The sequence below is a fragment of the Pipistrellus kuhlii genome, unplaced genomic scaffold, assembly GCF_014108245.1.
Source record: "Pipistrellus kuhlii isolate mPipKuh1 unplaced genomic scaffold, mPipKuh1.p scaffold_m20_p_1, whole genome shotgun sequence".
NCBI lineage: Eukaryota > Metazoa > Chordata > Mammalia > Chiroptera > Vespertilionidae > Pipistrellus > Pipistrellus kuhlii.
Genome location: NW_023425404.1, coordinates 126,420,033 through 126,434,152, shown reverse-complemented (window position 1 = coordinate 126,434,152; position 14,120 = coordinate 126,420,033). Strand labels below are relative to the sequence as shown.

The 14,120-nt window shown below is 44.6% G+C and overlaps 1 protein-coding gene and 1 long non-coding RNA gene across 4 annotated transcripts in view; one reads left to right on the top strand and one right to left on the bottom strand.

The window, feature by feature from the left end:
- LOC118702486 (la-related protein 4B) overlaps nt 1–1,603 on the bottom strand; it is a 93,280-nt gene extending 91,677 nt beyond the window's left edge. The window contains exon 1 of one of the 2 annotated variants that reach the window (XM_036408458.2): nt 1,367–1,603. The gene's annotated coding sequence lies outside the window, so the exon portion shown is untranslated. The remainder of the gene's footprint in view (nt 1–1,366) is intronic. The other variant, XM_036408449.2, reaches the window with a different exon arrangement.
- Nucleotides 1,604–1,705: 102 nt separating this feature from the next.
- On the top strand, nt 1,706–10,717 carry LOC123653281. Of its 2 annotated transcripts, XR_006742994.1 has the most exons (4): nt 1,706–2,103; nt 2,707–2,843; nt 3,612–3,615; nt 10,671–10,717. It is a non-coding gene; the product is annotated as an uncharacterized LOC123653281 (long non-coding RNA). The 2 variants fall into 2 exon arrangements; XR_006742995.1 differs by having other exon boundaries at nt 1,706–2,843.
- Nucleotides 10,718–14,120: the final 3,403 nt, after the last annotated feature.

The window sequence follows — 14,120 nt, the reverse complement described above, 5'->3', positions numbered from 1 at the left end:
GAAAAACCATAACCATTTCAACTTCTGTAAATTACTGGGACTGTAAATTAAAGGGAGCCAGGCAGGTGGGGGAAGCTTGGAAATTGCACCTTGCCGAATACTATCTGACCACCCCAGAGAGGTGAACATCACTCTTTCTCAACTCATCCCCTTCATCTTTGCAAACTAAGTCAGCACCTATTTTGAGTGTGTTTTAAATATTTAATACACCTTAAGAGACCAACTAAATACCAAAAGAGAAAAAATTTTCAAAAAGGAAAATAGCTTGTACGCTTAACAATATTCGTCTTCAAGCTGGCATGATCTTTTTAAAAACCCCTCACACTTAAAATCTAATTTCCCTGCACAGTCCAGGAAAATACTTCCATTCTTTCAGCTATCCAAAACTTCAAACTTTCACTTAAGATTAGGACAAGTTACATCACAGCCGGGAGGGGCTCTCGAAATCATAAGAGTTACCCTACAGATAATTTCCTCAAGTTTCATGTCAGCCGAAATTAAGGACCATTTCACAAAAGAAAAAAAAAACGGGGGGGGGGGGGGAGTAATATTAGCTACACAAAGAATTGCAATACAAAGTTACACTCAAGTGTTAACTCTTCCAAGTTTACATTCTGATTGGACAAGACGGAGAAGCAGGTGGGTAAGAGATTCCCAACCTGTCCCTTTCTCCACCGTGTCTCCTGGCCCTATTTCGAACAGCGGATATATTAAGATTTTATTTCATTCTTCTAATTCCTTCACAATCTGCCTCTGCTCAACCCTGTCGAGAGAACCGGAGTTTCCCAAACACACACCGAGCAACAGGATCCCCACTTCCTGGTCCGAATGACCCTGCACCCACCCTCCCCGGCCGGCCAGCCGCGGCCCGGGCCTCCTCCGGGGCGGAGGCCGGGGCGAGGCCGTCGCAGTGCGGGCCGGACCCGCGGAGGGGCCCAGACCCTGCCCTGTCCTGCCCGGACTCCAGACCACGCTCCTGCCGGAACCACAGCCCTGGCCGGACCCCGGACTGCTCCCCCCGCCCTGCCCGGACCCTGACCTGCGACACAGGCCCTGCCCCTGCCCGACCCCAGACCCTGCCGGACCCCGTCTGTATCTCACCGGGCACCCGGCCCGCCCCAGACCTCCGCCCTGCCGGGACCCGGCCCAGACCCTGACCCCAGCCTGGACTCTGGCCTTGCAGAGGCGCCGCCACCCAGCCCGACGCCCGACCCTGCCCGGCCCGGTCCTGCCCGCCGCCCAGCCAGCCGCGTCCTCCGGGAAGATGGCGGCCTATGACAGGCGGGCTGGGCGCGGGTCCGAGGCGGCGGGGAGAGCGCGGAGGGAGAAAAAGGGAGCCCTGGACTTGCCGGCCCGCCGCGCTCACCTGTCAGCGCCTCCGCCGCCCGGCCGCCGACCGCCGCAGCCCCGGTGCCCGGCGACCGCGCCACACGCGGACGGGCCGTGAGGGAGGGGCGGGAGCAGGGGCGCGGCCGGCCCGGGCGAGCGGCGGGGGACAGCGCGGGGCGGGCTGACGGCGGGCGGCAGCAGCTCCTTCCCGTTTCGGGCCAGAAAATGTCTCAACCTCGCGACTCCGGGGCCCCAACGCTCCTTCCCGTTCGCATGAGAACACACAGCTCCCGCTTCCGGGACTCGGCGGAAGTCCCGCCCCGCCAGCCCGCGCGCCCGCGCGCCCGCGATCTCTGCCGCCAGGTCCGCCGACTGGCGCTCACGGCCCGGGAGAGCCTTACGTCATGAAGGTGCGGCATCTCGATTGGCCGCACGAGGCGTCCAGCCCCCCCTCTCCTCCTGGCCTATCCGCGCGCGCGCGCGCGCGTATCTCCTCTCCCTTTTCCCCCGGCGCCGATGATTGGCGCGGGCGCGCACGTAGCCAGCCCCGCCCCGCGCACACCGCCCCGCCCCGCCCCGCCCTGTCCACGCTTCCCGGCCCCACCCCGCCTTCCCCAGCGCCCCACCGCGACCTGGGGAAGCGCTGAGATTCGGCGGACCGCGAACCCCAGCCCCCTCACCCCGTTTCCCAGGCCTCTCCTCTGGCGGTCGGCGTCCCAAGTGGAGGTCCGGGAGCCCCCTGAGCCGGCTGAGGAGAAGGCGGTCAGGTCGCAGGTGCCTTCAGTCTCTCCTCGCTCTCCGGCCTGTCAGCTATTTTCTCAAAGGTTTCAGGGGGAGTACTGGAAATTCGGGTATCTTCCCAAACACGACCTCTTGACCATTTTGTGGGAAGAAAGAAACAAAAGAAAAACATGTACACCTTTTTTCAACTTGCTGCCTGATTTCCTGTATACCTGCTCTAATTGATTATTGATGGTGTGTAGACCTACATATGAATTAGGCCAAATGACAGGATTTGACCCCTGTTATGATGGCTTTCTGGGTTACTCGATCCAGACTTTCGGTGCACCCATGCTTCTTATTGGTTCTTCCTGATGTATATCTACATTCTGGACTTACGGGAATCTATTGGTAGGGTCACAAGATTGTCATCAGTGTGGGATGCTTCCTGCTCTGTGATGTGTTTTCACATTCCAGCTCTAAGACACTTGTAAGTTGAATAATAATATTCACGATACTGTCTTGAAGGAGAATAACCACATAAAGGCTGATATTTCTTCTAACACTGACATCATTTACAAATTTTAGGGGGGGCTGGGGGGGAACAACGTTGAAAGCTCACTTTCCAAGAGAACCTGCCTGTTGGATACATTGCAGAGCCCTTCTCAGGTGCCTCCTCTATGCTCAGGTCCACTTGTAACCTTTGAGACTAAGGCCTCTAGGCTTCCTGGTGACATCATCCCTGGGCCCAGTGATGTGGTCTGCCTGTGAGAGACCAGGGATAATTCTCTAAAGTTGATAAGTTAGATTTTCATCTTGCTATACAGTCAAATTCCTCAATTACAAAAAAAAAAAAAAAAAAAAAAAGACTACAAACTTAAATGATAGAAAACACTGTATTTAAATGGCATCTCTTACTTTCTGTTCATGTCATGTGATCCTTCCTGAACAATCAACACTGGGCTTTTTTGTTCCTCTATGATTGTTTGTGTGTGTTGTTTTGACACTTGATTCAAATGAAACATCCATTTTCACCTTGGGATGTGAGGTTGTAACATAAAATACATGTTTGTAACATTTCTACTTTAAAAAGTAAGATCCACCTTTTTTTTTTTTTTTTTAAAGCAAGCAAGAAGTTATTAAGCACAGCAAAAATGTACTTAGGACAGTGAAACAATGAAGCACATAGAAGTAGCGGGAGACCCTAGGCAGGGCTGCCTTGGCTCACTGGGAAGTCAGAGAAAGGGGGGAGGAAGGGTAAAGGTGGCCTTGGAGACAGGTTCAGGGGATTAGCCCAGGACAAGCTGCCCCTGCCCATTGCTCTCCTGGTTGCAAGTCTCATGGGGTCCCTTACAGGTGAGAGGGGGGTCCCTTAAAGGTGGGTGGGGAAAGAAGAGTGAGGGGAGAGAGAGCCCCAAGATCAACTTTTAAAAACCATTTTAACAAAAGTTTCTCAAATCATGTCAAATAGTTACAAGTCCTACCGATCCTACCTAAAAACCCTTTCCTTCTCCCTCTAAGGATGGTTTTACTCCTCTCCCAATTGTTTCCATAGCATGGAGGCTGGTCTCTGGTTCCAGGTCTCCTTACTCATTATGCCAACAGACATTTCCTTAAAAAGCCTCATGGTTAGATTCCATGTCAGGGCACATGTCCAGGGGCTCAATCCCCAGGTGGAGGCAGCCAATCAATAATTTGCTCTCATCATTGATGTTTCTATCTCTCCTTCCTCTCTGAAATCAATAAAATATATATTTTTTAAAAGCAAAAAAAAAAAAAAAAAAAAAAAAAAAAGCCACTAACCCACAAGACTTGTTGTCTGCCCCAGAGGGTGAAGTCCACATGGTGTTCCATGGACTAGAAGGCCCAAGCCTCTTCAGTCTGTCCCATCCAGCCCTAGGTCAGACACCCTAACTTTTCAATCACACTCAAGTAGCAAGTATTTCGAAATCACTGCAGTGCTTCCTGGGTGTAGGTGGGAATAATCCATAGGCTTTACACTATAGGACCTTATCGGTTACTGAAAGGCCAATCAACTGACAGTTGCCATAGTGTGTGGTGAGTCCTGCTAAAGACCAGAACAAAACAGAATTATGGGTTCCCAGATGTTTGTTGTTCCTGAAGTTGAGGGTAGGGCGTGTTTTCGTTCCTGAGCACTGTGCTCCTTTAGTGTCCTTTTATCTGTGCTTTTTCCTCTGCTGGGAGTTGTCCTTCCTCGGCTTCCACTTGTGTTAAAATCTTGCTAATTTCTCAAACTACAGCTCAAATGTCAACCATAAATCTTTTCCAATTCACTCTGAATCCTCTTAGCAGTCTGTTCATAGCTCTGTGAAAGCTGCTATAACGATATTTACATGACTGTCTGCCAAACAGGGGAGGAGGCTCATAAGAGTGATATCTAGCACCATGTGGAGGGTGGAGGGTGGGGACATGGGACCTCGTTAAAAATGTCTGTTGATTTAACCAATGAGAAAAGCAAGACATTATTCTCTCATTAAAGCCTAAATTTTAGCTAATATATGGGAACAACCTTTTCTTTCTTTTTTTTTTTTTTAAAGGGAATTTTAATAATGCCTCTTATTTTTAAAAATATTTTTATTGATTTCAGAGAGGATGGGAGAGGGACAGAGAGATAGAAACATCAGTGATGAGAAGGAATCATTGATTAGCTGCCTCTTGTATGCCCCACACTAAGGATCCTGCTTGCAACCCAGGCTTGTGCCCTGACCAGGAATCAAACCGTCAACTCCTGGTTCATAGGTTCACACTCAACCACAGAACCACGCCAGCAGGGGCTTTTCTTTGCTGTGAAAAAAGAAACAAAACAAAACAAAATACCTTTATCCATGTTTTATTTTCCATTATTGAAAATTATCTTACCAGGATATTAGCAAACTCAGTTGCTATGCACAAATTTTATTTCTAACTAGAGGCTCAGTGCACAAAATTTGTGCATGGGGGGGGGGGGGGTGTCCCTCAGCCCAGCCTGCACCCTCTCTAATCTGGGGCCCGTTGAGGGATATCCGACTGCCCGTTTAAGCCCAATCCCACCAGGCAGTCAGACATCCCTCTCACAGTCCAGGACTGCTCACAACTGATCCCCTGCCTCTGCCTTATTGATGCCTAAATGCTCCCTTGCCAGCCTGTTTGCCCCTAACTGCCCTCCCCTGCAGGCCTGGGTCCCTCCCACTGCCCTTCCCTGCAGGTCTGGGTCCCCCCTAACTGCCCTCCTCTGCCAGTTTAATCACCCCTAACTGCCTTCCCTTGCAGGCTTAATCACCCCCAACTGCCCTCTCCTGCAGGCCTAGTCCCTCCCAACTTGCCTTCCTCTGCTGGCCATCTTGTGTCCACATGGGGCAGCCATCTTGTGTGTTGGAGTGATGGTCAATGTGCATATTGCTCTTTTTTTTAAATATATTTTATTGATTTTTTACAGAGAGGAAGAGAGAGTGATAGAGAGTTAGAAACATCGACCATATTACTCTTTTATTAGATAGAATAGAGGCCTGGTGCACGGGTGGGGGCTGGCTGGTTTGCCCTGAAAGATGTCCCGGATCAGGATGGGGGTTCCCTTGGGGCATGGGGTGGCCTGGGAGAGGGGACTATAGTGGTTTGCAGGCTGGCCACACACCTGGCAACCCAAGCAGAGGCCCTGGTATCTGGGGTTTATTTATTTTCTACAATTGAAACTTTGTAGCCTGGAGCAGAGCCAAGCTTTCTTTTGGGATTTATGCATCTTCTATAATTGAAACTTTGTAGCCTTAAGCAGAGACCTGGGCCGGCCAGGATGTGCAGAAAGCTTGGCTTCCTCTATCACCAGGAAAAACCCTAGCCTCCCATTCTTTCCAGCTCCATGGTGCCGCCATTTCTGGGTTTTTTGTTGTTGTTGTTGTTGTTTTGTTTTGTTTTGATATATTTTATTGATTTTTTACAGAGAGGAAGGGAGAGGGATAGAGAGCTAGAAACATCTATGAGAGAGAGACATCGATCAGCTGCCTCCTGCACACCCCCTACTGGGGATGAGCCCGCAACCAATGTACATGCCCTTGACCAGAATCGAACCTGGGACCCTTCAGTCCGAAGACCGATGCTCTATCCACGTAGCCAAACCAGTTTCGGCTCTGTTTGGATTTATGTATCTTCTATCATTGAAACTTTGTAGCCTTGAGTGGAGGCCTAGGCCGGCAAGGATGTGCAGAAAGGTTGGCTTTCTCCATTGCCTGGGAAACCCAAGCCTCCCTCCTGCTCTCTGTGGCTGTAGCCATCTTGGTTGGGTTTATTTGCATATTTGCTCCTGATTGGCTGGTGGGAGTAGCTTGTGGATGTGGTTTATGGGTATAGCTGAGTGATGGTTAAATTGAATATTACTCTTATTAGCTCTTCCGCCATGCTGCCGGCGTGAGTGGGACAGCCCATGCTAGCATGGAGATGGCTCTTTTGCTTATTTCATCGGACTCGGCTCCCTGGTGGTCCTTGGGGATCACGAATTCGTCTGGTATCCCCAGCCAGGACCATGAGGGACCCCGGTCCGGAGAGCCTGACTGGCCGCGGTAGGTGTGTGTTTGTCTGTGTTTTTGTGTGAGCGCTCTGGAGGGACTGCCCCTCCATCGGGGCTCTCACCTGGGTGTTTGCCAGCTGCTGCGTCAGCCAAGGTTTGAGCCCGGATTCGAAACTGTAATAAATTCTAGCATGCTTAATCAATCAATCAATAAATAAATAAATAAATAAATAAATAAATAAATAAATTGAATATTACTCTTTTATTACATAGAATAGTGTAGAACTATTCATTTACTAATTAATTAAATACTCAGCAAGTCCCTACTCTACCTCCGGGGGTTTGAGGGCCTGATGCGGCAGGGGCCAGACATGGCAGGGATCTCCCTTTTCCAAGTCCCGCACAGAAAGAGAGATGAATGAATCTGTTCTAAGTGGAGGTGGCCAGGGATTGAGAAATAATAGAAATAAAGAGAGAAGACACACAGATAGATTTTAAGCTGGGAGCTGGGTGGGCCGCCATTCTGTCTGCTGGAGAGGCAGGAAGATCCCAGCGCATTTATTTTATACCCCAATGCCAGGAAGTAACACCAACTTATTTTCATTCTTAAGTAGACCCTAGCATGCCTGGATTTACATATCTAGTCCTGCCCCTGCCAACACCTAGGCTAATATGAAGGCCAAGCTGATTACACTTTCCGCCATCTTGGGGAAATGTGTATTCTAGACGCAGCTCTGCCAATCGTCTCAGTCTCAGGTGGCAACAATGAAAAGAAATGCCCATGTGCCTCCCCAGGTGGCCCTCTACATGGAGGCTGTACTAAGTTCTGGGGAGATGCACAGCACAGACCAGAAGTCAGGTGAGCAGTGAGGGATAAAGAGGAATAAGTATGACTATGGAGTATGCACAGAGTGCCCAGGTAGCAGGCACATGGCAAGGGCTGCAGCCAGCTTGGGAAGGAGTCAGAGAAAGTGATAACTAATAGCCAAAGCCAGAGAGACAGGAGTGGGGGTGCTGCCAGCAAACCGCCCAGAAGGAAGGGAGAGACCAGACCTGGTCAGAGAACAGAAGTGTTTGAACACAGCAAAGCATAAAGTCAAGTTAATGAGGAGGAAGTGGGCACAGGAGCCCTGAGGGGTAAGCAAGGCAAGAATCCCAAGGGTCTTGTGAGCCACTTAAAATGTTTGATTTTGATAGTCAAGATTTTAAATAATAATAAAAAAGATTTTATGATGAGGCAAGATGGGGTATGTAAAAGGTTTTACACTCTGGAGGCTCTCTGGCCCTCAAGAGCCACGCAAATAGAAACACAATAAGGAACTGATAGAAATATCAACATGGATAATGACAGTAATACATTAGAACACAATGGGGGGGAAAGAGTGCATGAGTTTATACTAAGAATATAAATAAAAGTGTAAATGACACAAGTATAAGGAATCAACACTTCTATTTTCTATTCTATGTTGAGAGAGAGAGAGAGAGAGAGAGAGAGAGAGAGAGAGAGAGAGAGGAAGAGGAAGAGAGAAATAGAAACATCAGTGATGAGAGAAAGTCATTGATTGGCTGCCTCCTGCATGCACCCCAACTGGGGACAGAGCCTGCAATCCAGGTATGTGTCCTGACAGAATCGAACCTCCTGGTTCATAGATTTACATTCAAACACTGAGCCACCCCGGCTGGGCGCAATTTCCATTTTATACATAAGGAAGGTGATCCTCGGAGACTTAAAACAATCTGCCCAAAATCCCCTTGCTAGTGAGGAGAAAGCCAGACTAGGACTCCAGATTCAGTGTGTTTTCTACTACACTATAATATATTCCATGTTCTGTCAGCGGAATGGAAGTCTGTTTGGGGAAACTTCATATTTCATTCAGTGGAAATGTTTTTTGCTATATCTTGTTTAACATAGCAAAGTGGAAGACAAACAGCTTTCTATATAAAGTCTTAACCAGACTTAATCTATTGCTCACTAATAAAATACAGTCAGACTGTGACATCTGTGCCCAGAAAAGAACAGCTTCAATTCCTCCTGAAGACATTAGAGTGTTGTATGGGTCCAGCTCTGGTTATATAACATTTGTGAATGAAGATATGAGTTATTTTAAGCCTACTTGAAATTAAAATTATTTTAGTTTTGAAGTCTTGATCCTTTCACCAGACCTTAGTGTGTTTGCTGGAATGCAGGTGGATGTGGCTTTTTTGATAGGCTTCCACACACATCCCCACAAAACAAAAACAAAAATACAGAAAACAACAACAAAAAAGGACTATTCAGTGAATACCTATAAAAAAATTTATTGTTGTTTTTTTCTTTTAATATATTTTTATTGATTTAAGAGAGGAAGTGAGAGGGAGAGAGAGACAGAAACATCAACGATGAAAGGGAATTATTGATCAGCTGCCTCCTGCATGCCCCACACTTGGGGGAGAGCCTGCAACCCAGCATGTGCCCCTGACTGGAATTGAACCTGGGACCCTTCAGTCTGCAGGCTGATGCTCTATCCACTGAGCAAACCAGCCAGGGTTAAAGAACCTGTTTTGACCTTAAGCATGATATTATTTGTTAAGGGTTATATAACAAAGGGTTTATTTTTGTAAGTATACAAAAGAAATGCTATATATGATATAGGCTGTGTTCTCAAAAATATTACAATATTTTGGGGGAGATGAGAAATTTATGAACAAGACAATGTATAACAAATTACTAAATCAGAAGACAAAATGTGTTATTCTAAAAATAAGTGCTATAGAACCAATGGTAGGGAGAAGACTTAGCTTGCAGTGTTGGGACTTCATGGACTGATGTGTTTCTGGACCAGGAAGACAGCATAAGTTTGGTGTGTATAGAGTACAGTGAGAAAATCAAAGAGTCCATAGTGGGGAGGCATTGAGAGTCAATATGAGAAATGAGAAATTCCGGATAGTCCCAGGTTGTAACTGTCAGCACCAAACCAAGGAGTTTTGACTTCATCTTAAGGGCAACTGGAAGACTTTGAAAAGATCAAGTTTCAAGTTTCACTTAGAAGTTGTTGAGTTTAGGTGGCAACTAGAGGTCAATCTAAATAACTACAGAGAAAGTATTGAATGTTCAGTGGAAAGTTAGACCTTAATATTTTGGCTGGATAAAATTATTGGCTCAATCATCAGCCTATGGACTGAAGGGTCCCAGGTTCAGTTCTGGCAAAGGGCACATGCTTGGGTTTTGAGCTCGGTCCCCAGTGGGGGGGCATGCAGGAAGCGGCTGATCGATGATTCTCTCTCATCATTGATGTTTCTATCTCTCCTCCTTTCATCTTTGAAATCAATAAAGAAATATGTGTGTGTGTGTGTGTGTATAATATATATATTTATTTATTTATTTATTTTAATCATTGGCTCAAGCCTAACTGGTGTGGCTCAGTGGTTGAGCGTCAACGCAGGAACCAAGAGATCATCAGTTTGATTCCCACTCAGGCGCATGCCTGGTTGTGGGCTTAAACTCTGCAGGCAGGAGGCAACCAACTGATGATTTTTCTCTCTCATCAATGTTTCTGTCTCTCTATCCCTCTCCCTTCCTCTATCTCTCTAAAAATCAGTAAAAATACTTTTTTTTCTTTTAAATCATTCATTGGGTTGGGTGGTGAGGTTATTGGTGGCAGGGAAGTGGAACCCTGGTTCTCTATGGTGAAAGGAGCTCAGACCTTAGACTTTCAGGTCAGTTCATTTGCTGAAAATGAGGTTAACTAGCAGGTTGGAGAAATGATGAGGTCTGTGAAAGTTGTGAGGAATGTGCTTGGGAGAAAATGAATGTTGAAGCTGTCCTCTTTACTACTAAGTAAGTGACTTTTACAGATTTTAGAAACTTACCAGTAGCCTGTTTTTCTCTCCTGTCTAAGGTTGTTACATATCTTATTGATGGAACTCCTTCTCCTGCCCCACCTGAGAACAGATGAACAAAGAGAGCCCCATTTCCCCATGACCTTGCTGTTACTTTTAAGTTCCAGTTGGTGTTATAGTAATCCAGTATTGCATGATACCTATTTTTACCTTATTTTATACTCCTTATGTTAACTACCGTGTTTCAGCACCTTCACATATGTTTTTTGTCATATCTATTTTCCCTTGGCTAATTTAGATCCAGATTTATTACAAGAAGTATCTGTTGGACAGCTTAGAAATGGAATGAGGTGGGATGGGAGGGGTAATTATGTTAAAGAAAATAGGAAGTTATAGAAGAGGAAACAGGGAGACAAAGGTAAAGAAGGGAGGAGACTTCTCAGATCAAACTCCTAGACCCTCCTAGGAGCCTGACCCCCTACCCCTTATTTTTCCAGGATCAGTTTCCATAGGCATCACCACACCCCCTTTTCTTCTTCTGAACCAAATCCATTTATTGATGCTTAAGTCCCAATTCCTTCCAAATAACTTATTTTAACAAGATCTTCTTTCCCAAACATCATATTTGTAAACCAGAGGTCAAAAAGAGACTTTGGCCCTAACCAGTTTGTCTCAGTGGATAGTGCGTTGGCTTGGGGACTGAAGGGTCCTGGATTCAACTCCAGTCAAGGGCATGTACCTTGGTTGCGGGCACATCCCCAGTAGGGGGTGTGCAAGAGGCAGCTGATCAATGATTTTCTCTCATCGATGTTTCTACCTCTCTATCCTTCTCCCTTCCTCTCTGTAAAAAATAAAAAATCTAAACTGGTTTGGCTCAGTGGATAGAGCGTCGGTCTGCGGACTGAAAGGTCCCTGGTTCAATTCCAGTCAAGGGCATGTACCTTGGTTGCGGGCACATCCCCAGTATGGGGTGTGCAAGAGGCAGCTGATCAATGATTTTCTTTCATCGATGTTTCTAACTCTCTATCCCTCTCTGTAAAAAATCAATAAAATATATATTAAAAACAAACAAACAAACAAAAAATCAATAAAATATATTTTTTTTAAAAAGAGAGAGAGAGACTGTCCTGGAAGTTAATTTTCTTTCTGATGGAACCAAAGTATAGAAGGTAGTGGGTTACCAAATCTGTATTTGGGAGTATTACTAATATTCAGCTTTGAGTGAATCATCATAAATAATCATTACAAATATGGGAAGTTCTTTTAATTTCATGATCTAATGACATTTTTGGAACCATGTCCCCTGTCTTGGGTTATTACATTAAGGAAAACCAGCTAACATCCCAGCAGCTCTAGAGAGGTACCTGAAGCAGAACCGAGACTCCTGCCAAGGCCATAGAGGCTCCCTGGGAAGTGGGTCCCCCAGCTCCAGCACAGCCTTCAGATGAGATCACACACAGCCCAAGCTGCTTCTTGACTAAGTCTTGCATGAGAACTAACCAGCAGTGCCATTCTGAGTTTCTGACTCCTTTTTGAAAGGGTAAGCTGGACCTTTGCTTGTGGTGTATTAATTCTGCGGTTTGGGCTCAGCCAGCCTCCCTCCTGTAATTCGTCTAACTGTGAGGTGCACGTTGGTGCCATTTCCCAAGAGAGTGTTTTCAACATACATGAGAATGTGAATCAAAAGCTAGTTTTCGGCCTTAATTCTAAATGAGAGTGATTTCTGTCAAGTGTTCTTTTTAATGACGGTTGGTTGAGCTAAGATTGACATTATAGAATATGTTTTTTTCCTTCACAAAGTTGTTGCAGGAGAAGTGGGCAGTAAGAGTTATAGATATTGAGCTGAAACCGGTTTGGCTCAATGGATAGAGCATCGGCTTGGGGACTGAAGGGACCCGGGTTCGATTCCGGTCAAGGGCATGTACCTTGGTTGTGGGCATATCCCCGGTAGGGGGTGTGCAAGAGGCAGCTGATCAATGACTCTCTCTCATCGATGTTTCTAACTCTCTATCTCTCTCCCTTCCTCTCTGTACAAAATCAATAAAATATATATTTTAAAAAAAAGAGTTATAGATATTGAGAATTAGTACATAAGATGCTACAGGAAAATAAGGAAAGCAATGGGAGAGCAATACCATTTTTGTAGTAATTGTAGTTGTTTCTGATCTTGCCAAACTGTAAGCCCATGGTTCCAGAGACTTTGTTATCTCTAGCACATGCAAATGCTTAGCATCTCAACTTCCATGCCCTGAGGGATGTGTGTGGCTGGGTCCTAGGAAAACTTAGCTCTTCAACTTTTTTGCTGACAGAGAAAGCATCCTGAGTAGGCGAGTGGAGCACAGAGAAAAGAGGAATGTGGGGTGAGAAGACATGCACACAGCTGACTCCAGTGCCTTAGAAAACAAGGGAGAATGTTAATAGCATGACCAAAAATCAGTCTTACTGTCATATAACAGGTATAAATTAGAAAAATATGAACCGAAAGGACAGGAATTCTGAAGTTCAACTTTTCCACCAACTTTCTTGATGACTTATTATGTTTCATATCATTACCTATGTTAGAAATCTTTTCATGTATAATACTTATTTGGCATCTGAATATCCTCTTTGGCAAAATGTCTTTACATATCTTTTTTCCAGGTTTTACTTGGATTGTTTGGTTTATTTTATTATTGAGTTGAGTTTTGAAAGTTCTTTATATAGTTGAGATACTAGTCCTTTGCTGGAAATGTGCTTTGTGAACATTTTGTCCCAGTTTGTAGTTTATCTTTTCATCTTCCTAACATAGTCTTTTGCAAAACCATACAAAAGGTTTTATTTTTGATGAAAACTAATTTACCTGTTTTTTCTTTTAGATATCATGTTAATAATATCTAATTAGCCAGAGATCTTGAATACTTTCTGTGTGTTTTTTTCTAAAAGTTTTATAGTTTTGTATTTACATTTAAGTCTATGATCCATCTGGAAATGGGGTAGACTGATTCCATCACTTTAGTTTTCTTTTTCACAATTGGTTTAGCTATTCTAGTTTCTTTGTCTTATATATATATATATATATATATATATATATATATATATATATATATATTTTTAAGTTTCTATATCTACAAAATATCTTGCTGACATTTTGACAAGAATTACATTAAATCTGTATTATATCTATGTGGAAAGAATTGGGATTTTTCCTATGTTTATTCTTTCAATCTATGAACTCCCTATATTTTTCCATTTATTTAGATCCTTTTGATATCTTTCATTGTATTTTATAATTTTCAGATGCATACAAATTCTATACATGTTTTGTTAGATTCACATCTAAATAATCTTTTTCAGTGATTGTAAAATTACATTGTATTTTTAATTTTGGTGTCTATTCATTATTAGTATATGCAAATACAGTTAATTTTATATGTTTACTTGTGGATCCTGTGATCCTGCTAAACTCATTCAAAGGCTTTTTTGGTTGATTCCTTTGGCTTTTCTCTGTAGAGAAGCCTGTCATCTGGAAATTACAGTTTCCTTTCTCTACTTCTTGTAAATATGCCTTTTGTTTCCTTTTCTTTGCTTATTATATTGGCTAGGACTTCCAGCACCATGTTGAAAAGAACGGTGAGAGCAGACCTCTTCACCTTGTTCCCAGTCTAAGGGGGAAAGCACTGTCTTTTCCAATAAGTATACTGTTATCTGTAGGTTCCTGTGTTTTATTAAGTTGAGTAAGAGCCACCATATTCACTTTTTTAATCATGAGTTCATG